The sequence below is a fragment of the Sitophilus oryzae genome, unplaced genomic scaffold (genome assembly GCF_002938485.1).
Source record: "Sitophilus oryzae breed Bouriz unplaced genomic scaffold, Soryzae_2.0 scaffold_1621_pilon_pilon, whole genome shotgun sequence".
Lineage (NCBI taxonomy): Eukaryota > Metazoa > Arthropoda > Insecta > Coleoptera > Curculionidae > Sitophilus > Sitophilus oryzae.
Genome location: NW_022146305.1, coordinates 190,349 through 216,521, shown reverse-complemented (window position 1 = coordinate 216,521; position 26,173 = coordinate 190,349). Strand labels below are relative to the sequence as shown.

The following is a 26,173-nucleotide window of genomic DNA, read 5'->3' as shown; positions in this document are numbered from 1 at the left end:
TCATCTTTGGCAGCTCCAATAATTTTTCTGGCAAGTCCATCCTTGCAAACTGGTTCAAACTTGACCCTCAGATGGAAGGCTGGACTGACTGAAGTGCCTTCTTTGTTAGTGGCTTCGCAGGCGTACCTACCGGAACTCGCTCTGCTAACACCCTGAAAAATATAATATTGTCATAATTATTCCACCATTTTATTTTGTACTTGTCATATATTTAACCTTTCCGGGACCGTGCGGGGTATTTTAGGTACCCCAGATGAAAGGAATTTATTACGAGTAGAAAAAATATTGTGCTGGGTTGGCGTTTGTTTCTATGTAATTTGACAAATAAATAAAGCTGTCTCTTTACTTGTCAGTTTTGAGTCAATATTTTTTAATTCTCTTTGGTGTCGATTGCTGATTGAATTGGAGCCAGAAATGGCTCAAAACGAAATAAGTAAATTACCGACAGATATTCAGGCTGACGCGACAAACGCCATATTCAAACTACTTCCATTTAAATCCCGAATAACTTATGAAAAGGAATAGAAAATTTTTCAAAAATGAAAACAATTCAAAAACGTGCGAGAAGAAATAAAGTTTTTTACCTGTCCTCGCTGTTAAAGTATTATTTAATCTACTCTTGCGGATAAAGTACTATTTTATCCACTATTTTTGATAGATATAAGGCAATTTTAACAGTTTCTATGGAAAAAAGTATTAAAATTATTACTTGGCGATTCAGTTAATGCATAAAAGTGTTTGATTAATTATTGAAAAGCATTAAAAAGAGCATTTGCATTAAGTTCCTTAATGGATCGATAAGCCTTTTGTAGAACGGAAAAGCCGTTATAAAACATGTTACGACTTAATCAAACCAATTAATTATCGTTTTAAATTAAAGTAGTAAAAGTTTAATTATGTCTTTCTGAAGAATAATGCCTAATACAAGATAAAATATGTGCTATTAAAACTTTCATATAAGTGCGTTGATCCTTCATTAAACTTATTATTGAAAGAGTATTATAATTTAAGTATATAATTATATTTTATTGGAAAAATATAGGTAATGAAGGTTATAATGACATTATTTTTACTAGGTTGTGATTGTGATTAAATAAATATCTGTAGCTCCTAGAATAAAAAAAACTTGGGAATTTTGTTAAAGTGTAAACCTAAAGTATGTTCTAGGATGTATTTCAGGAAGATATTTTAATTTCTATAGGGTGGCTCAAAAAAGCGTGAGTGGAACGGGATATTTTTTTTTAAACGGAACATCCTGTATATTATTGCAGTTTTGGCTTCCTTTCAGATAGTGATGACGCTTTGGAACAGGATTTTCGAAACAGGTTTGTTTTGGAACTGGCTTGGAACAGGTTTATGTGCTATCCTATATCAGTTCCAGTTCCAACTGTTCCAGCTGTTTCAAAACACTGCAACTTAAATTAAATACTTAAAGAAATAAATTCTTGGAATTGTTTAAATTATGTTATCTACTATATTTGTGATACTAGATTCTTAATAGTGTATTTTTCAAAATTAGATAATTATATATTATATTGCATTTGGCAACATCGCCAGTACGTTTTATTGATGGCAAGAAATTATATTCGCCTATTCTGTTTACATTAAAAAAACTCAATGTTTTTGAAAAGTTTATATTTTTCGAAAATTTGATAGTCTTTTTTTTAATGTTTAGTTAAAAAACATTATATCTTGGTAATATAGCAACATAGACAGTAGATTAAATTTAGAGAAAACAGAAAAAATCTCGTTTTACAACGCCCATTATCAAAATTCGAGATGATCATCATTTTCGTCATTTGCTTCACACTAAACGGAAACTAACGATTTTCCTAAAGCCCATATTCGAGCTAATTGCCGACTTACGTCTTTCTGTCGTATTTCCACGATCGTAATTTCACGATTTCCAGCCATAATTACCGATAGAAATATCCATACATTAGCCAGACGGAGATACGCGACGTTGTGCCTCAAATTACGGATATAAATCATGGGCACAAAGTGCCTAGAGACCCTGAATTATAAAATAATTAATCGAGGAACTCCATTAAAAAATCGATATAGTGGAAATAAATAACTGTATCGATTTTATACTGTAATAGTTTGAAGAATTATAATAATAATTATTAATATTTATTATCCCTCTAGCAGTATTATTTCTTTAATCTACGACAATGTCATTATGACACATTTAACATTTGTCATTTGGATGTTATTATCAGGGGGTGACAGTGAAATAGGAAAATTGTAAACAGTCATTAGTGTCATTCCTGTCATCTCCTGACGACAAGTATGCCTTGCCTAGACAAGGACAACAATGTTTCTGTCTAACTATTGTCTAACTAAAGCAAAAAAAAGATACCTAAATACGTTTATTTATTGTAAACATTAATTATAATATCAGTACAATTGGTTAAATTAGTTCCAGACGATGACAGGTGAGTTGAATTTTTAGAAAGTAAATTTATTTCCTGAGTGCTTGAACTTGTTGAAGACTCATCATTGCCAGAAATGTTACCCAAAATGTTACATGACACTTTTTTCTTATTTTCTTTGCAATTTTCTATATTCTGCCACTGTGTTAGAGCGCCAACCACCATTTGTCTTTTAGCAGTTAATAAATTCACTCCTGAATTTGCAAGCAACGACGCAGACGATCTACGGAAACAATGTCCAGTGTATTGTTGTGGATTTGGAAGGCTTAGGAACAATGTTATTTTATCGGCATTTTCCCTAAAGTATTAATGCCAACGGGTTGCTTAATATATTTTCCATTTCTGTAGCCTACAAAAAATCGAGTATTCTTTGTGTTCCTTGGCCGCATAGCTATATATCTTCGAACCATTTCCACCATATTTATTCCTTCAACATTCCCTTTCGTTATAAAAAATCTCGTGATAACTTTGTTTTCGTAAATGGAATAATGACATGAATGCATTGTCCTTCATCTTTAACATCTTTGCAGCTGCAGATTTGTCAACTCGATACGCCGGCAGGCTCCCCGCAAGTCCCACTATCAATGAAACTTTGTCGGGAAATAAGTTTTTCATCGACTTCAAAAAAAAAACGAGTTATGTCTTCTTTTCTTAAAATTCTCGATTTTTTTGACCGAAATCCTTCCGATTTTCTTTTTAGAAATGCAATTAAATGGACGTACTTACTAATATCTGTATTTTTCTTCACTGATATAACTGAACGTAGCATGGAATAATATACCCAAAGTGATGAAGCCTTCCTATATTTTGAAAGATGTTCAAAATATGTCAGGAGAACCTTTTCGTTACTACTATTCCTGATTCCTTTCCCTTTAGACCAATCTTCAAGTTTTACATAGGCTTGCTCGTACGTTTGTCTTGATTTTTCGGGAAGTAGGGAATCGACAACGTTTTGCGCAATGCCTTCAATATCCGCAGGGACACTTTCAGAATCAGAATCACCCATATTAATATTATTTTTTGCTTTTTGCTAAAACTGAACGTTTAACACAAAATTGAACATCAATAATGGAGTTGTCAAAGTCAAAATGGAAACAATCAACAAGCACGGTTACTACGACTAATATGGGCACCTCATAATTTTGAATTTTTATGAGGATATCTCTGATATTTTAAATTAAATCAAATCTCTTTGGATCGTCTCTCGTGTCGCGTCGTAGATTAAATTTTGAATGATACACGTTCGATACGAACTTTTTAATGAAACTTGTGTATCTTAACGTTACACGCGTTTCATTATGATGTTCGTATCGAACTTGTATCATTAATACCTATTATCCAACAGCCACTACTTTTGCAAACATTACTCACATGTATACATGCATATAAAATAAATAATAACACAAAGCTGAAGTTTTTGAAGTTTTCTGTTTTGCATTTTAACTATCTAGAACGAAACCAGACCATTAAAACTGTTTTTCCGTTTAAAATTAGTGAAACACGAACCACGAAATACCGAATTTCTCCACCATTTCGAAACAACAATTAAAAAAATGGGCGAAATTTAAAACTGCAAGACGGGCACTGCAATGCAAGCGAAAAAAGCTAGAATTAAAGCAGTCTGCAACGGCTACTCTTTTTCCTGTGCTGCCCCAATTGCTGACTTTAACAAGAACACTAATGAAGGGAGTTAGAGTGCTTTTGCTGTAAGGAGTAAAATTACGTATTAGGTTACTGTGAACTGGCCTCTAAACGTTTTAATAGTTCTGAGGATGTGGGCGAAGTATATTTCGAAAAATATTTTTGTTAAAATCAATACAGTCTTTTTTTTAAAGACAAAAATAATAAAAATCTTAAAAAATCGTAACACCAAAATTACAGTAGCTAGGGAAACGCGGTTTTCAATTTAGGATTAGGAAAAATATTTGCAAGAAAATTTGTAATAACATCAAAATCCGTGTGGAGAACTCCAAACTCCCATCGGACGCGACCCCAGGTGGCGGATAGGGGAAATAACCGCGGACCAAAATTGAAAAAATTCCTTTTTTTGAAACTAAAAGAACTGCCTACCAACTTCTTATTAACATATTTTAGTATGGGCGGCTATACGTGCCTCCGGGCTCCAATTTTTATTTTTTGTAAAATTACTTATATTTTTTTTTCAGTGTAGGCATTCTTTGACCAACTTCATCAACAAAGATATCTATTTCTTGTTTCTGATCCTATCTACACACACCGGAAAAATCTAGGGATATCATTTTATTAAAGTTAAAAATAAATGTTTTGAATAAACAACCACATATTTTTAGGCCGATTCTTTCTACTTCGACTGAAACGAAGTAGTCACACTAGTTATTTCTAAATTTGGGATATTTGCAGAAGTGTTTGTGTATTTTTTGTCAAATGTATAAAAAGCACCTAGCATCAATTGTTCGAATTTAACCTGTACTGGCTATGTTTTTTTTGATAACTGGCCAAAATTCATTCAAATAACTCTGTTTAGTATTAAACCACATTATGGAGCGTAGACATCTTAACAGAGACGAAATGCTAAGGGCCATGGGTATGCTCGAAGCTGGAATGCGCCAAATCGACGTAGCTAGAGCATTAAATACAACGCAAAGTGTAATATCGCGATTAAGTGCACGCTACCGTGAAAGTGGTGATGTTGCTGATAGGCACACAGGGCCACGTCGCATTACTACCCCTCAGCAAGATCATTTTTTACAATTAAATGCTCGACGCCGACCGACTCTTACTGCACCAGAGCTTATTTTAGTTCTCCAGGAAACACATAATGTAACCGTTAGTCCTGACACTGTTTGCAAAAGATTAAGAGAGGTCAACTTAAGTAGCAGACGCCCCTGGAGAGCTCAACCCTTAACGAGAGGAAATCGAGAGGTACGATATTTGTGGGCTCAAGATCATGTTCAGTGGTCGAATGAACAATGGGCCAATATTCTCTTCACGGATGAGTCACGCTTTGGAATTCATCCGGATTCGGGAAGGCTTAGGGTATGGAGAGAACCGGGAAATGTTATTCGGTTGGATCATGTTCAGGAAGTGCACCCTTATCAAGGTGGAACAGTTATGGTCTGGGGAGGAGTCCTGTTAGGCCGAAAAACCGATCTCGTTCGAAGGTTTCTAACAGGAATCACATATCGTGATTTAATTCTTGAGCCTGTCGTGTTACCCATATGCCAATGATTTTGAGAGAAACTTCATTCTCATGCATGACAATGCACGGCCTCATACAGCCAGAGTGGTAAGTGAGTTTATCAATGCTCATCAATTAAACATCTTACCCTGGCCGGCACAATCTCCTGACCTCAACCCCATCGAGCACGTATGGGACGCGGTCCAAAGAAGAATTTTGAGAATGGGTATGCCTCGTGAAACTCGTAGGGATCTGGTTCGGGCCGTGAATGCAGCGCGGCAGGCTGTACCTCAAGAAGAGATCGACAACCTGATCAGGAGCATGGAAAGACGATGCAGGGCTGTAATGAACAGTAGAGGAGGCCATACCCTTTATTAAGTAAAAATGGTTTTATCTTTTTTTTTAATTCACAGTTTAGAATAAAAAAAAAATGTGTATATTTTTGAGCTCAACAAAAATCAAAGGTAAATTTGAAAAATTCGGGGTAAATTTCGCATTTTTATTTCCAATACGTCCTGTAAACTATTTGTTTATTTTTTAATTTTATTATATCAGAAATGCAAATAATAAAATTACTGATGATGGCTGGATAAAATTGTAATATCCCTAGACTTTTCCGGTGTGTGTATAATAACCTGTACGCTTCTATAAAAAAAACTAAACATTAAATTGCGAAACTTTGTTATAATTTGACCTCCTTTATAACAAATCATAAAAATGTTGGAAAGAAATAATAAAATAACAAATAACTAAATTATTCCACGTGCAACCAAAAGCATTAATAAAGCAAATGTAATTAATTTTAGTTGGAGATCTTGTTACAGCTCAAATAAATGTAATTTATGCTTTAATTTCGGCGTTATTGTAATTAAAAGCTGTTTTTTCGTGTAACAAAATGAAATTCTGACTGTTTTTATTATTACCGATGGTTATTTTTTTCTGTAATTGTGATTAAAATTATTTAGTTACAGAAATACCTATAATAATATATTTTTTCCATAGCAACTGTTAAAATTGCCTTATATCTATCAAAAATAGTAGATAAAATAGTACTTTAAACGCATGGGTAGATTAAATGGTACTTTAACAGCGAGGATGGGTTAAAAACTTTATTTCTTTTCACACGTTTTTTAATTGCTTCCATTTTTGAAAATTTTTGTATTCCTTTTCATAAGTTATTCGGGATTTAAATGGAAGTAGTTTGGATATGGCGTTTGTCGCCTCAGCTTGAATATCTGTTGGTAATTTACTTATTTCGTTTTGAGCCATTTCTGGCTCCAATTCAATCAGCAATCGACACGAAAGAGAATTAAAAAATATTGACTCAAAACTGACAACTAAAGAGACAGTTTTATTGATTTGTCAAATTATATAGAAACCAACGCCAATCCAGCACAATATTTTTTCTACTCGTAATAAATTCCTTGAAATAATAATTTCTGAATATTTTTTAAAACGCAACTCGCTATGGAAAATAATATTGTTTTATACTTGACGATAAAATTGCATTATGGTCTCCCGAAATTAATTCACTAATCCACGATTTTATCGCTCGTATCTTTTCGGTCTTGTATAAAAATAACTATTAGCCGTCCTCTACTCATAACGTGTTTTATCTGTAATTTTACAAAATTGTTTAGGGATATTTAAACCTTTTCAAATAGTTACAGAAAAAAATAGAAACCAAAATTCGGTATTTCTAAATAACATAACTTTTTTCTTATTTAATTATCTTTGTATCTTTTCTGGTTTTACGGTTTATTCCTCTAATGTGCATGCTTAAACAGAACACCTTATATATACTCCTTCTCACTTCTGTAATAGAAATAAAGTGTTACTATGCAGCTCAGTATTGCATTTTACTGCTGTTTGACTGCATAAAAGCAAATATGCGTTATTGGGTGCATTTATTACAGGATAAAGAAACTATGCGAATAATTTGATAGTCTAACGAATACTGCACCACTGTATTATGGGTTAAAATTGAAATACCAAATAGAGCTGAACACAAGTTCAAGGTAAAAATGCCAAACTCAATATAAATATGTTGGTTTTTTTTCTACTGTAGACGTTGGTTATAATAAAGAATTATAAAAATATACGAGGTGTATAAAAATGTAGTCTCAAAAAGTTAAACATTAAAGAACAAAAGTTAGAAGCAGTCATGTGTATTTTACGAATTTACCTGTAATACTAGGGTTTGGTTGCTGACTATAACTCCTGCTGTGCTGTTGCTGAGTAGTCGTTCATTATCTCTGAGCCACCATACTCTATGCACCTGCAAAAAAAAGAAAGATTTTTAACCTTGCAGACACAGAATCGGTGTCGTATATTATTTTGTTAAATTTTTATATTGACTTTCAAGATTTTATGATACTTTTATATTACAAAAAATGCAAGTGTGTCCAGCTAGAAGTTAATTTTGTGTTTATCTTTATTTATAGTTATACCGGGTGCGTCTCAAAAGTGGCTCACCCCCATACCTTTTTTATTTTTTCAGATAAAACATCTATATTTGGTATGCTAGTATAAGACATAAATTGGGATTGATTAGCGTATTCAATTAATTGTTTTTGGTTACTTCCTGTTCACCGGAAATCACTACAACTTTTGATTTTTAAATGGAACCCTCGGTATTTTGTTACTTTATTCGATAGAAAATGATACTCTGAAGAGAATGACATATCATATGTCAACTTTTGACATTTTCGAATATGGTTCTTTTGAAATTGCAATATGCGATTCATAACGACAATTTGACTCGAAATACCAAATGTGTGGTACCAAATTATTCGCAAAAAATGCTTTTTCCAAATATGCTAAATGAGCCACCTTCGTTCCATTTGAAAAAAATCAGATATGATTAAAAATACGATTTGGGCATCTTTTAACCGGCCTGGACAAGAAACGAAAAACATTAGACGATCAAATCTATTTTTCCAAGGCTTCTTGATTGAAAATTAGTGTTTTTAACACAGCCATGGCATTCTAGATTGAAAGTTATAATACAATTATTTTGTTTTAAGCGAGAATGTCAAAAGTTGGCATATGATATGTCATTCTATTCAGAGGAACAAATATTTGAACAGTTTAAAAGTTGCATGGGATTTCCTATGTCTCCAACGACGATCCACCCGGTATATGATCTAGGCAACTAAGAAACCTGATCTGGGACATTTATCCTGTAATATTTCTGGAAAAAGATGAAGAAATTTAAAAAAATACATATTGTTTATGTTATTATACCATAAACAAAATAAGACGATTTTAAAACTGTCTTGACATAAGGAAAATATTTCATATAAATTTCCTGAAAATCAATTCAAACAAAAGCAAAAAGCAACAGTAACGAATTCGAAACGAGAAATCTTGTGTAGCTTTCAACTGGCACCGGCAAAATTGCATTTTCTAATGTACCTGCAAAACTGCACCGTTTACCTGCTGCAATACTTATGCGGCGCACGTGATTTTGCCCTTTTAGTTCGTTGTTTCAGCTTGGACAAGCGAAATACGCCCTTGACGTGCTAGGTAAAACTTAGTTTTGCATCTCTGTCCAAGCCAAATCCATTAGTCCAAGATCCCAAAGCGACCAAACATAATGTTACATTTTTCGTCGGTTCCGTGTGGATAGAAAGTCACAATTTATTTGAACACAATTTATTTACACTATTTATCTAGAAAGAATTTATTTTGAATTTAGCGCGACAAACGTACTCGTCTATTTATTTTATTTTTACCGTTGGTTTATATACTCACAGCTAAAGAGTTCTCGAATAATCCATAGATCATTAGGTGCATAGAGAAGGTTTCGAATGTTCTCGTATCTACTATTCCATTCCAGTGGAACTCGATTGTTCTCGAACGTTCGAATGGATCATTACGGTATCTATTCTTTAATGCGATATTAAGGTCATATGGGGGCGGGACATATAGTTAGGTTAGGTCGAGTCCACACGGGTCCGCAACAATAACTTATTTTGACAAGGATGAAACCTTAGGCTTTCACTAGTGCTCTCATGTGATTTGAATACCGGCGTGTTTGTGGGGTTCGTCCTGTAATATCTTGGTAGATATACCAGGTGAGAAAGGTAACTAAAAATACAGGGTGGCGCACCATATTCGCGTCGGTGGATTATACGAAAACGGAAAGGTGTAGAAACAAAATATTTTATGGGTATATGTGGGAAGGCAATGTGCATAATTTAAAATTATTTTGAAATGTACAGGGTGTGTCAAAACTAAGATCCATACCCAAGTTATATTTTTTCTTATGGAACACCGGGTATTTTATTTCATTTTTGGATTCTTGGACATAAAATAAGGCATTTATTATAAGAGTTTAATATGTTTAAAAGCTTTGGTTTTTGATATATTTAAAAATATTTAAATATGCATGCTATGATAAAAAAAGTTTGGCAACAACTTGTACATTACTTTTCAGAATTAATTCTTGTGCTGACTTTCAAGCCAGAGAAATAAACTTTACTAAAAAATTTGATTGCTTCTGTAAATGTATTTTCCGAATTTTTCAAATTTACCTTGATTTTTGTTGAACTCAAAAAAATATACACAGTTTTTTTTATTCTAAACTGTGAATTAAAAAAAAGGGATAAAACCATTTTTACTTAATAAAGGGTGTGGCCTCCTCTACTGTTCATTACAGCCCTACATCGTCTCTCCATGCTCCTGACCAGGTTGTCGATCTCTTCTTGAGGTACAGCCTGCCACGCTGCATTCACGGCCCGAATCAGATCCCTACGAGTTTCACGACGCATACCCATTCTCAAAATTCTTCTTTGAACCGCGTCCCATACGTGCTCGATGGGGTTGAGGTCAGGAGATTGTGCCGGCCAGGGTAAGATGTTTAATTGATGAGCATTGATAAACTCACTTACCACTCTGGCTGTATGAGGCCGCGCATTGTCATGCATGAGAATGAAGTTTCTCCCAAAATCATTGGCATATGGTAACACGGCAGGCTCAAGAATTAAATCACGATATGTGATTCGTGTTAGAAACCTTTCAAGAAAAACGAGATCGGTTTTTCGGCCTAACAGGACTCCTCCCCAGACCATAACTGTTCCACCTTGATAAGGGTGCACTTCCTGAACATGATCCAACCGAATAAGATTTCCCAGTTCCCTTCATACCCTAAGCCTTCTCGAATCCGGATGAATTCCAAAGCGTGACTCATCCGTGAAGAGAACATTGGCCCATTGTTCATTCGACCACTGAACATGATCTTGACCCCACAAATATCGTACCTCTCGATTTCCTCTCGTTAAGGGTTGAGCTCTTCAGAGGCGTCTGCTTCTTAAGTTGACTTCTAATTTATTGCGAACAGTGTCAGGACTAACGGTTACATTATGTGTTTCCTGGAGAATGAAACTAAGCTCTGGCGCTGTAAGAGTCGGTCGGCGTCGAGCATTTAATTGTAAAAAATGATCTTGCTGAGGGGTAGTAATGCGATGTCGCCCTGTGTGCCTTTCAGCAACATCACCACTTTCACGGTAGCGTGCACTTAATGGCGATATTACACTTCGCGTTGTATTTAATGCTCTAGCTACGTCGATTTGGCGCATTCCAGCTTCGAGCATACCCATGGCCCTTAGCATTTCGTCTCTGTTAAGATGTTTACGCTCCATAATGTCGTTTAATACTAAACAGAGTTATTTGAATGAAATCTGACCAGTTATCATAAAAACATAGCCAGTATATGTTAAATTCGAACAATTGATGCTAGGTGCTTTTTATAGATTTGCCAAAAAATGCACAAACACTTCTGCAAATATCCCAAATTTAGAAATAACTAGTGTGACTACTTCGTTTCAATCGAAGTAGAAAGAATCGGCCTACAAATATGTGGTTGTTTATTCAAAACATTTATTTTTAACTTTAATAAAATGATATCCCTAGATTTTTCCGGTGTGTGTATTTACCAGTCATCGTAATATAAATCAAAGAATTACTTCCTAAACTTCCCTATTAATTTTATTAGTTAATTTCCATCTAATTTTAATTTTGGCTTTTTGATTACCATTCAGCGCATCAGAAATACGACATTTCTAGAATTATGTAGCTGGAATCTCACTGAACCTCTCTCTTTAATAAAAAATCTAACGACAGAAGCTAAGAAAGAAATATTTCAAAGCAGCTCGAATTACATTTCTTAGCTCTCGTCTTTGCTCTCAGCGTATTTCTCCCTCTGTTGCTTGTCTTAAACTAAAATTTAATTTTGCCGGCAGTAGCACAAAGCAATGCAGCGCCCAATTTTACATGTAAAAGCAAATCCTAGCGGGGAAATACCGAACTTTTTGCCTCTAACTTTGTCTCTGTCTTTCTTCGTTTCTTCCTTGCTTTTCACATGTATATGCATGTTTTCAGTTTTGTTTTTAGATCATAAATATGTATACAGTGTTGTTCACCACATACGACACGTAGTATTGGGTTCGTTGAAGGACTATTAGAGCTACAATTTAAAAATATTTTTACAAGATACAGAGTGTCTCAAACAAATAAAAAATATCAAAGTTGTATTTTTTTAAATAGAACACCCTGTATATTATTCCATTTTTAGTTTCTATGATTAAAATAAAGGTAAATTTGATTAAGGTTTACCGCATTTTAATCTTACCGTTTTTGAAATATTTAGGTTTTTCACAAAATACAGTAATAATTTTAATGCTTCATTTCTCTGGGCGTATTTAAGTTTTTGAATCCAAATATTCTACTGAAGTATTTGTATTTACTAAATTTTGTGTTGCAATAATACAAATTATACTACCTTATACAGAGTGTCTAAAAATTTATTTTAAATAATTTATAGCTTTAAACGACAATAACTTGTTTAATTTAAATGGAATACCCTGTATATTTTATGAGAATCAGATGCACAATTTAATTGTCTATCAAATTGTACTATACTATTTTTAGCTATGTCTTCTAGTTTTCGTATAAAATGCATTTTCTTATAATTTAAACCTCATTTATGAATATACCCTTGGAATATTGACATTTTAGATTATTTTTAAAGATGTAACAAATTTTTAAAGGGTACAGATACTAATATTGTCGATATAGATCGTTTATTTCATTAAAAAATATAAAAAAAAACTGTTTAAATATTTGTTAAAGAGGACCAATTATTATGATTCTAGTATTCAAACTACATTAATTGCCTGTTTGCGTTGATTAATAGTTATTGCTCCAAATACTAAAAAACTGAATTTTGTATGTGTATTAGACAATATGGTAAAAAGTAACACCTTAAAAAATTAATTTTTTTTGACGAATGCTTATTTATAACAACAAATACGTCAAAAAATGGTATAATACAATTTGATAGACAATTAAATTGTGCATCTGATTCTTCTAAAATATATAGGGTGTTACATTTAAATTAAACAAGTTATTGCCGTTTAAAGCTAGTAATCATTTAAAATACATTTTTAGACACTCTTGTATGAGGTAGTATTATTTTTTATTATTGCAACACAATAACTGATCAATAAATAAACTTCAGCAAATATTTGGTGTTAAAAACTTTGATACCCTTGGAGAAATGAAGCCTTAAAATTAATTTTTACTGCAATTTCACAAAATTGAAAATATTTTAAAAACGATAAGGTTTAAGTGTGATAAACTTTAATCAAACATACCTTTATTTTAATCGTAGAAACTAAAAATGTAATAATATACAGGGTGTTCCAGGATGGAGTCTTCCAGGTTCTTGAGTTCTGTTTTAAGTTGGTTTCCACTTGGAAATAGTGATGTAAACTTTAGTTACTTTTATGGACTCGTAACTACTAGTTACTTTTGGTAATAGGACTCGTTACTTTGGATTCGTTACTTTAGTTACTCGTTACTTTGGTACTTTAGTATCGTTACTTTATAATCGTTGTTTTGTGTACAGGTTGGAAGACTTGGGCTTGACGTGGAACTTCGTTACTTATTGTGCGCGGCGATCTTCGTTGCATGCTCGGTTTAACCTATAAGGGGTTTCTACTTTCTTCTAGTGCAAGGAGTTAATAGAATAATTTCAATACTCGGTATTCAAGTACTGAATAATATGTTTTTAATAATATGTATAATGTTTTTATAATGATATGTTAAATAAAACTATGTACTATTAATAAAATTAAAACTAAAAGAAAACAAATCAAACAAAGAAAATATGTGTATAATAAATATAAAGTATTTTTTTATATTTTCTCTCTCTCTCTCTCTTTGTATTACATTAATAAATAGGCAAACATTAAAGAGTAAAAATAAAAAAAATGTATATATTTTTGTTAAAATGTAAAAATATTAAAAAAATGTATATTCCTCTGTGGCGGATTCATCTCTTCAAAAAAGTCCTTTGGATTAACGCCCAGTAGTGTTTACTAAAAATTACTATTTTTATTTTGTAGATATTTGTAGGTTATTTTTATTTTGTAGACAGCGTAAGTGGCAAAATATCTATTCTCTTTTGAAGAAGAAAAATATTTGCTCTGCTTTTTCAGATGTTAATATTTTTTGTGACTAACGTGAATCCATTTTTAATTAATATCTAAGACGTGTTAATCTAAATAAACAATTCTATTCTATAAATAAAAAGCGACAACAAACGGCAAAGGGACAGACCGCCTCCGGGTCGGCATGAGCCAATCATAATAATTGTAATAAAAATATCACACATTTGCCATCCAAAACACCGGCCGGCGTCAAGTCAACACTTTAAACATAAACATATTGATAACAACTAGACCTTTGTCGAAGTAAGGAATATTTCAGTATCGAGTTTCGAGTCCTCGGTTCGTGCATTTCCAGGGAATACCAGTACTGCCGCGCCGGCGAAAAAGTAACGAATTAGCTTAGCGTTACTTCGAGTCCTCGTAAAGTAACTGTTACTTTGTAACGATTACTTAGAATTTTTACATCACTACTTGGAAAAGCAACCGTGTTTTGCAATAATAAAAATTTCAGTCAAAACATAGAGACGCAACAGAAAAAACAATATTAGATTGAAAATATAATAATATATTTTCAACCTCTTGATAAATAGTAGTGTCTACGTAGTTTGTATGATCTAGGGTTGCGTTAGGGCTTGTATCAATTTGTTACGAGCCACTACAAGGGAACCGTCAGCGTCCTAAGTGGTCCTACGCTCGTTCTGAATTAAATATGGCAAGAATGAGGAAACGAACGGCTGACATGCAGCCTGCATGAAACCGGAAAAATGTAATTTACGTATCGTCAAGGACTCGGAAAATGGAAAGAAGGAAAAATGGAAATCTCCGGGGATTTTTGTTACTGCAAGAGCAGTAAAGAAACAACTACAGGAACTAGTAGACATTTGAAAGTGTAAAACAGTAGAGGATTGTGACGTAGTGACTACCTATGGCACTATAGGTAGGCAAACCTATGGCACTATACTTTAGTTTTTCTACAAAAACATATTTTTTATTTTTAAAAATGTTTGAGAAAAGATATAAGAATGAATATGAAAGAAATAAGTTGGTACAACTGGAACGCATAGCAGGAAATCTTTGAATAAGAAGACTAAGGAAGGAGCATAATGCTATCCATGTATTCATGCATGGTGGGCGGAAAAAGGACTCTAGGGTGGGGATAGTTGACAGTTCTGTTTGACGATTCATTTGACACATTTGAATTTGATTTGAAATTTTGTGGATTTGTCAGTCTTTACGGAGCTTATTTTATGTTATTTATTATTTATTCTACTACTGATAGTTGTATAAAGGTAGTAAATCTAGATGGAAATTGTGGCAGAACTTAAATTAACAGTGACACTATCGCGATTTATCGAAAAAGACTCTAAAATAGTTGGTTGTGTAGCGTGCGGTAGATCTCGGCAAAAATGTGTGAAATAATGGAACAACTTTTCGCTAGTAAGTGACTATATAATATACATACGTGTAGTAAACCGATCATTTATGAAATTCACTTTAATTAACTAATTATATCTTTTTTCTTGCATTTTTGCTTTTATTTACTACTTGTCAAAGATTAGATGCCAAAGAATTTAGATACGTCAATTTGACTTATACCTGCTTCAGTAGCGTATCGGATGTTTATGGTTATAGATAATTATTATAACTTAACTATTTTTATTAGAATTTTATATTTTTATAACAATTTTAATAACTACCAACATTTATTCACAACGTCAAATAAAACAGCAAATTATTGAGTCTACCCCACGTCTACCCTATATCATAGTTTTACATTTTTTAAATAAAATTAGAACGGCACTGATAAACCGGAATTTAAGTCGGCCATATTTGAGGCCCATCGCGGTGGATCTAAGATTTTTAGTATGCTCCTTCCTTAGTCTTCTTATTCAAAGCAGGAAATTGATATATTTATTTAAAATTTGACTGATAAGTGATTAAGCACTTCAAAATATCGTGAAAAAAACTGTATAAAACTGAAAAAATGTAATCGAGTTATTTTATTTAAAAAAACGGTATGTGTTAATATAAAACAAACAAGAACAAAACACCACATACCAAAAAATATAAAAAAGAACTATTTCTTACTTTCAAGCTTCAAGAAACTTCCCGCACATTTATTATAATTATCAATATAACTTATGTACAAATACAAATTTGTAATATTCCAAAGGAATAAATAAAACAAACTATTTTATTAATAATAACACAATTATTTTTCTGCAGTACTAAAATGCATTATTTACCTATCGTGTGATGTCGATATACAGCTACTACAGTAGTATACGAGTATGTTTAGTACGATCCTTGTACCATATACGAGATGTACTTATCTACGACGAGATGGCATACAAACTTTATTGATGGTAGCTTTATTGGTGTATAAGATTTTCTGTCTGTGCAACGAGTATTAACTGTAAACTGTGCTCTGGGTCTACAGTTAATTTTCCCTCGATTTTTCCCCCACTTGACTTCAAAAGACACAAAACAAACGTAATAACACGAATCAAAATGCATCATCTTCCAAAACGCAGATATTTGACATAAGTTGACACAAAATTATAACCTATAATTTGGCAAGACTTTGACAAGCCTCAAAAATCTGAAGGCGAGTTCATACGCATCGGCGTCCGTTTGTCGTTCATCGATCCGTCAAACCAACAAAATTGAAATATGATCTGTCATTTTTGAAATAAACCAATAAAACTGGTTAAAAACAACAAGAAACGACGTATGACGGATTTATATTTAAACCCATCCACAGTTAACTTAAAAAATATTAGAAACTTTTTTTTAGTAAAATAAATAGATTGGTATGGGACGTCATCTGCTTTTCTTCTGTCTATAATTCCACTCATCTAGGATAGCCTGCAGATCACAAAAATACTACTAATAAATAAGTGTGTTTTATATACATCAAACCCTAAGGAAATAAACGGAATATTTCAAGATATTCCTTCGCTCAAATACCCCGTAATTTTTCTTATTGAAACTCGACACTATTTCAATATCGTCCCCAGTGAAAATCAACTTTCCCGCACCCTTTCCGTCGATTTCCCGGCTCGTGGAAATGCGTCTGCGACCGCACTAAAAATAAAGTGCGCCATTCGAATAGGGAAATGCTCTTTGCGCCCCATTTTTCAAGCGCGCGACCGTAAAACTCGGGGTTTTGTCCATAAAAAAAACTGAAAAAGTTGCTATTTTCTTTTTTTCTGGACGAGATATTAAAATAGAGGGTATAATTTTGAGGCTACTGGTTTCCATCTTTGTTATAAGTAAGTAAAACCATTCTCAAGCAACTAAGAAAAAGGAATACGTTATTTTGAATTTGGTAGGCAATGGGGTAGTTAATCTCAAGGGATGTAAATATGCAGTATTTCTTATCCATGTTGTTTTTCCAACACTGTATTGTATTGAAAAATAGTAATTTTTTGAAAAAAACGTTGAAAAATATGTCTCTTTTGCGAATATTAAAGTGAAAAACTTTTAAATTTTCGTGAAAATAACGAAAAGTAAAAAACTTGACGGCAATGAATAATCTATACTAATATATAAAATCCTTAAGTAACTGACATACTGATTAATCACGATCCTGCTCAAACCACTCAACGTAAGAAGCTCAATTTTGGCATACAGGTTGATTCTAGGGTGTAGAGGTTCGATAAGAAGGGATTTTTCGAAATTCCAGTTTCAAGAGGGTGAAACCACCCCTCAAATATTACAATATTTTTTATTTAAAAAAGGTCAAGTTTCCAAAAAACGCTTAAACACGTATATTTTATTTTGTTTCTTTACATATTTTAAGATTTTTTAAAAATGTATACAGGGTGTTTCGAAAAATCTGGTCATTGATCAATCACGATCCTGCTTAAAGCGCTTGACGTAAAAAGCTGATTTTTGGAAAACAGATTGACTTTAGGGTGTAGAGGTTCGGTAAGAAGGGATTTTTCAAAACTCTAATTCTAAGGGGGTGAAACTATCCCTCAAATATTAAAATATTTTTTATTTAAAAACCGGTGAGTTTTTCGGAAAAACTCTTAAACACGTATATTTTATTTTGTTGTTTTACATATTTTAAGATTTTTTATAAATTTATAGGGGTATCTCGAATCTCAAATTCCAAGAGGGTGAAAACGCCCCTAAAATATTACAATATTTGTTATTTAAAAAACGGTTAGTCTTTCGGGAAAACGCTTGGACAAGCATAATTTATTTGGTTTTTTATATATTTTGAAATTTGTTAAAAAATCATACAGGGTGTTCCAAAAAGTTGGGTAATTTCTTAACCACGATTCTGCTTAAACTGCTTGACGTAAAAAGCTTATTTTTGGCAAACGGATTTTTCGAAAGTCAAATTCCAACGAGATGAAACTACCCCTCAAATATTACCAAGTTATATAATAATATCGCCATATTGGTTTTTCTCATGCTGACATAAATGTGAGAAAATTTTATCCAGTTTGTATGTTAATGGAAATTGTTGCTTTGCTTTATCATCACCACTCTAACACAATTTTGCGAACTATTTCAACCATTGTGTATCGTTCCGTATATGCAGACCTTATAAATGAGAGAACTAAAGAGGATAACTTCAGAGAAAAGCTGTGAAAAACGTGACAAAATGAAATTAACCGAACACCGATGCCGCCAAAAATAAATTCGAATTAAACGGTGAAAGGGCCCAGTAATCGAGGAAAAATTAGTGGAAATGTTGCGAGTTTCCCCTGCCCACGGTCGCCGATTTTCCGCTAATTAGCCGGTTTTTTCGTTTTTCCGGTGAAAATTACCATTCATCCAGATTACCCTCGAAAATTTATAAGGTTTTCCTGTTTTACCCATTCGATTTCCTCTTCAGGAAGTTAAATACCTTGAAAAAATAATGTTTATCAGGTCGCGGAATATTGTAGAGGTTCGATAAGAAGCAATTTTTCGAAACCCGAATTCTAAGGGGGCGAAACCACCCCCCAAATATTAGAATATTTTTTATGTAAAAACCGGTGAGTTTTTCGGAAAAACTTTTAAACACGTATATTTTATTTTGTTGTTTTACATATTTTAAGATTTTTTAAAAATTTATACAGGGTGTTTCATAAAATATGACCATTGAGTAATCACGATTCTGCTGAAACTGCTGATTTATGGCAAACGGATTGACTGTGGGGTGTAGAGGTTCGAAAAGGAGGGGTTTCTCGAATCTCAAATTCCAAGAGGGTGAAAACGCCTCTCAAATATTCCAATATTTGTTATTTAAAAAACGGTTAGTCTTTCGGGAAAATGCTTGGACACGCTTAATTTTTTACATATTTTGAAATTTTTTAAAAAATCATACAGGGTGTTCCAAAAAGTTGGGTAATTAATTAACCACGATTCTGCTTAAACTACTTGACATTAAAAGCTTATTTTTGGCAAACGGATTTTTCGAAAGTCAAATTCCAACGAGATGAAACTACCCCTCAAATATTACCAAGTTATATAATAATATCACCATATTGTTTTTTCTCATGCTGACATAAATGTAAGAAAATTTTATCCAGTTTGTATGTTAATGGAAATTCTTGCTTTGACATTACATTACAAATGATTAATTCGACGCGAACGAAGTCGCGGGTACACGCTAGTCTCTAAATGGTTTAACAAAAAATCTACCTACTATTAAAAATAGTAGGATATATGAAAGATAATTGCAAAAAAAGTTAATCGTGAAATCAAAACCGAACCAATACAATCACCCCGACAGCTTACTAACACGGGCTCAAATTAAAATCAAAACGCTTCACGAAAAAAAAAAATGTGTATCCTGTTCTCTCTCGATCATCTAATTGCTCTATATGCATTTCTCTGTCTCTCGCGTGCTATTTGAGTTCAATCGCGATGACGACAAAAACGCGTAACCCAACCGCAGCGGCGGCGGCAGAAAAAAAATCGGAAAATTTGCATTTTCAACAAGCAGGAATCGCCGGAAATCAGTAGAGTTTGCACGTGATTATTTTTGAATGTTTTTTGGAATGAGGATGGATATGGTTCGATTCCGGATGTGTTTATTCGAAATGAAATCGTCGAATTTTGAACAAAGAAAATGGACTACGTTAGGTAAACTGGAATTCTGTAAAATAACTTCTGGATTTTGGTAATTTCCTTGATGAAATTTTATTTAAAAAAATAAAATACTATTCATGCTCATCTTATGTTTCAGTATCTAAAAGTTCTAAAAAGTTCAGTAACTGTCAGCAATGAAGTTTAGTCAGTTTAGGATGTATTGAAAATTAGTCATTTTTTATACAAGACGATTAAATGGTATTTTATCGTAATGTCGATAATGCAGTTTTATCGTCGTGTATAAAACAATATTATTTTCCATAGCGAGTTAAGTTTTAACAAATATTCCGAAATTATTTTGATTTTGATTTTTCTAAGGCGTTCGACTGTGTAAATCATAAGATCCTAATTAATAAACTGCAGCACTATGGGTTCAGGTGAACATCTCTCGAATGGTTTAAGTCGTATCTGAGCAACAGAAGTAAACTTGTTAGGGTGGATGCCACGTTGTCTTCTAGCAAGCCAATAAAATGTGGAGTACCACAAGGCTCAGTGATAGCCCCCATTTTGTTTCTTCTTTTTATTAACGAGATTGCTAACATAAACATCAGTGTTAAAATATGTCTTTTTGCCGACGACACTAGCTTGACTTGGATCAACAAGGACGTCACGGCACTTCATAGGATTATATCAAATGACTTAATCACCATTAAATCTTGGTGCGATTCGAACCTCCTGAGTCTCAACATTTCTAAAACTAAAGCTTTGTCGTATAAAAACTCGCTGCAGCCTTTTGTACTTAACATCACCACCATTGACGTCGTAAAATCTGTAAAATTCTTAGGGCTTATTGTAGACAATTCTCTGAAATGGGACATGCATATCGAAACTTTGTCGAAAAAGTTGAGCTCTGCCTGTTTTGCGTCAAGATCTGTTTCTAAGGAGCTTAACTTGTCAGTGGCTAGAACTGTTTATTATGCACTTTTTGAGTCGCACCTCAGGTATGCCCTTCCATTCTGGGGCACGTGTTGTGCGACTCAATTTGACCGCATTTTCAAGCTCCAGAAGAGAGCTGTTCGATATTCATTGGGACTAAAGAGCAGAACTCATTGCCAGGACTTTTTTAAAAAATTAAAAATATTAACTCTTCCTTCCTTATTTATATTTGAATCCGTTTGCCTAATACGTAAGCATGTATGAGCTTCTCAAGAAAGGCCATCTCACACTTATCCATTCAGGAACACGGAGCAAGATCTTTATCTACCTACCCCACGCTCAGAGTTAGTTAAAAGTTCAATATTATACAAAAATGCACAATCACCTACCATTTGAAATCAAATCCATAACATCATTTTTTCATTTCGCAAAGCATTGAACTCTTATTTACTAGACAAGGCTTTCTACGCCGTAAATGAATTATATTTTGATAATCGAATTTGATCTTGTAAACACTGGTCTAATGTTTGCTATTGCTATATTTACCAATGACACTGAAATAAATTTATTTAGAGGTCATTGATATTTTTACTATAAACTAACTAAATATTTTTGAATAATATTTTTATTTTTTTTTATTCTTTGACATTGTAAACATTTATATAAATGTTTATTTTAAACAATAAGACTGACAATATTATTTGTATAATGTTTTGTATTATCTTTTGTTTGTTTGTTTGTGTACCTTGTTTGTTTACTTTGTTTGTTTATTTTACCTTTGTCTACAATTGTAAAATTTTTTGACAATAAAGGCATTTATTTATTTATTTATTTATTTGAAATAAAACAAAAATGAGACAAAATTTTGCCGAAATTTATTGGATTTGTCACCCTGTATAAATTGCCCTGGCAGCAAAGTAAAATTGGATTTAAAACTTTGTACTCTATTATTTCGACTGTACCGGCCACCCTGTGTATATCAAAATAAATGTATTACACTCGTATTATCAAGGGAGCCTTTGTCCATGACAAACACTATCAATTCTCCGACTTCTCCTTTATTCGGTTTCTTGTTCTTTCTTTTTTGGAGAAAAAATCGTGGAAAATTCGAGATTATCGTCGATGCGGAACGAATCGCGCCTGCAAAGGCTTTTAGCAAAATTGAAACGGCACAACAAGCGTTTGTTTCGTTCCTCTATATATTTTTTTGCGTCCGCTCCTCGATCTTTTTCTTCTGTCGGCGTTTTCGCTATTGGCTTCGTGAAAGCTCGCAATTCTGCCAGTGACATAATTCATATTATTGCTTGTACGGGAAAAGAAATAGAATACATTAATACGGGTCCGAATTGTATTCGGGAAACATCGGCAGCATATTCTGCTGATAAAAATACGTAAAAAAGTTTTTATTAATATACGGCCTAAAATGCTTCGTTTCGGAGATACAGGGTGTAGAGGTTTTATTTTTGTTTCGTTTTCAAAAACAGTTCAAATTTATTATTCCAGTCTTATATCTACATTGTATTAAACAAGAGACCTTTTTTACGTAGAATACCGCAAAAAATGTATATTTTTTTACTCAGTAGTTTTATACAGGTACGGATAAAAAGTTATTACTCTTCAAAACAGTTAAAAACATGCCAGCTACAAGTATTTGGTATGTTAGTATATGACATAAATTAGGATTGATTGACGTATTCAATTAGGTTCGGTCATTTCCTGTTTCATCGGAAATGACTACAACTTTTCATTTTTAAAAGATACCCTCGTATTTTTTACTTTATTTGATAGAAAATGACATTCTGAATAGAATTACATCTCATATGTCAAGTTATGAGATTTTAGCCCTGGCTAACGTCATATTCAAGGCCCGACTGTTTTGACAGTTCTACCGAAGTGGTCGAGAATTAGTAGTCGTAAACAAACCTATTGTTTTCATTAGTTTCGCTACAAATCTGTGTTTTTTACACGTTTCTATGCTAATAAAATTATACTAAATAATTTTGAGTTACTCTGAATAGTGAACTGAGAGTGAATAGTGAACTATCTAGATACCGGCGATGCGGGCTGTGTGTCCGGGCTAGGAAAAAGTTGGGGAATTTATATAAGAACATAATTAATAGCATTAGTGTTAGTGTATAGTGTTAAACCAACGTAAGTGACGTGTATTTTTAGGTAAAACAGTTTTCGTTTCTTTATTTTTTCTTTGTGAAATAAAAAATGCCTCGATATTGTTCTGTGTCTGTGCGTTGTAGCAGCAATTATAATAAGTACTCAGGATCTGTCTACATTCTCTTTCCCAACAATATTAACTGTAACTAGGTCACGTTCAAAACCTACAGAAGATGATGTGCCTACAATTTTTCCAAATCAACCCTCTTATATGACTGTGCATGTTCCCAAACATCCCGATGAAAGAAAACAAGATTTGGAAATTCAGGATGAAATAAATATTGAAAATTATTATTATTATTATGAAATATATATTATTATTATGAAATGGCAATATATTTTAAAGAAATTAAATGAATTGTACTTTCTTTCAGTATTTTATATAAAAAAAATTATAACTTTATCTTTTTATTTACGATATATGGAAATGGTTACTTGATGAACATCGAACTACAAATTACTTAATCATAATAGTTAATTTTACCTGATATCCACACTTTTTACATATGTTAGGCAAATTTTTAAAATCATTTTTAATTAAACTTTAACATGTATTCTCCCCTTATCATATACAATACATTTTCTTAATTTGTCGATAAAGTATAGTTTTCAAATTTTTTAATATTTGGAAACTTTATCACAAGGTATATTATTACTAGTTGCTAAATACTCGCTAACGCAATTTTAGGACATGCTTTTTATTATCTGGATTTTATTCTGTTCATCTTATGCTGTTGTTTATTTCATATTAATATTCGTGTTTTAGATCTAAATTTTAATGCTATTCAATTACTTTAACGCCATAAAAGTTAATAGTATTTTTAATACCTTTGTGTATAATATTTTTCATATTTATATCTGGCAAAACTATCAATATATAATATTATTTATGCAAAAACTATATGCAGTACCATATGGCACAATACAAAAGCCCGACTATTGCGGTGACGTCACAAATCGATGTCTCTGGCCTGTATCTCATGTTGGTTATGTTTTAGCTTAAAGAAAACAGTATTTTAAATTTCAATCTAGAGTTTGGTTTGGAAAAAAGAAAATTTGACTCAAAATAGTAAACATGTGGTTCCAAATTATTCATAAAAAATGCTTTTCCAAATATGCTAATGAGCCACCCTCGTTCCATTTGAAAAAATTGATATATGATTAAAAAGACAATTTGGGCATCTTTTAACCGGCCAGGAAAAAACACGGAAAACATTAGACAACCAAATTTATTTTTCCAGTGCTCCTTGATTAAAAATTAGTTTTTCTACCACAGATTCAAATTAATTAAATAAAACATTAGTTATAAAATTAAACATTAGTTAGTTGAAGACATATATATTTACCTACTCTTTAAAGAAAGTTCCCCTCTAATATATGTCAATTTATGATAATTTTAAAACCACATTAAGGCAGACCTTTTCCAATAAGAGAATAACCGCTCGTCTTATACTTATATTAATCCTCCTAATCAAAAATTCCCTTCGCAGCGATCAAATATTGCCTCCCTTGTTCAAAAATTGAATTAGAACAGGCCCCAGGACTTTATTAGCCAACGAAATTAGCCCTCCACAATAAACTCAATTTCGGATCTTTTTGGCCTTTTTGGTTCTTAATTTATCCTTCTTTCAAGATGGAGATGATAAGAAATAAAGAGATGATTACATTATTGCGGTTTGTTTTTGGACAAAGAACTGTTTTGTTGAAAAGTCTTGAATTTCGAGTATTTTTTTCTTATTTTTTGTTTGTATAAAATAGTTATTTTTTAGTAGAAAAGAAAGAAAAGTAGAGTAGGAAAAATATTGTGCTGGGTTGGCGTTGGTTTCTATGTAATTTGACAAATAAATAAAGATGTCTCTGTAACGTTTTTAGTTCGTTACATGTCTTTTTTACATATGATATATGATGTCTGGCCTATCATCACCGGATTCCCTCTCGTTCAGGCCGGATAGTTTATTTGACGCGTAATTTTTACGTTCCCTAGTCGCCAACCCTGTTATCGTTCGACACAACCCTGTTACTATTCTTTGGAGGCGCGCGCTGTCAACGTCGCTTCCGTCAACTCTCTCCGTGCTTAACCTCACTTTGTTTTGACTCTCTGTTGTATCCCAGCTTTTAGAAATGGTGATTATTTAAATCTTGCTATATAATCTGAATCAGCTGCTATTTCAAAGCAACAGGTAAAGATGAAATATTATCCTTTTAGATTCGATATTATTATTGAATATTTTTAGGGTAGAGTTACGGATGTCCCAACTTGTATTTGTATTTTGCTGGCACGTTGGCGTCCCTTTTCTTTTGTCCTCCAGAATGTCACATGGAAGAAAGGACATGTTTATTATTTATTGAGCCCTCGGAAGTATTTCGAGGGTCCAAGGTACGGACTATTTCCAAGGTACGGACTGTGTCCAAGGTACGGACTATTTCCAAGGTACGGACTGCGTCCAAGGTACGGACTGTGTCCAAAGTACGGACAGTGTCCAAGGTACGGGTAGTGCCTTATGTACAGACATTCTCTTATGTACAGATGTCCTGTGGACGAGTGTCCCCAGTAAGAACGATTTTTTCTTACATCTAAGTGCCACAGCGTGGATGTAGCTTGAGTCCCATGCTGCTTCACTCCCATTTCTAAGCCTAGTCAGTAGCTACGGCTGTAAGGATTCATGGTGTCCTCAATCTGGCCCCTTTTGTTGTTTTGACCAACAGGATCGCCGACAAACAGTACAGAGATGCTAGACCACCTCACGCTGCTACTGTTTGAAGCAAGGTTACATAAAAGAACAGCTAAGTGTATATTTAAGTTCTAGTTTTACATTTAACATCTAAAATATTTTCAGTCTTAAACAGTAACGTACATTTTAAATAATATCGTACAGACTATATTTAGTGGTTAGATTATTAAGAACATTTATGTCGATTCAATAGTTACAATGTGATTTAGATTTTAGGTTTCATTATATTGCGCCTTGTAATAGTATTACTTT

At 33.0% G+C, this 26,173-nt stretch overlaps 1 protein-coding gene across 1 annotated transcript in view; it reads right to left on the bottom strand.

Annotated features, from left to right (window-relative positions):
* Window positions 1-26,173, bottom strand: part of LOC115880277 (nephrin-like) — a 275,606-nt gene that overhangs the window by 92,696 nt on the left and 156,737 nt on the right. The gene's annotated exons all lie outside the window — the stretch shown is intronic.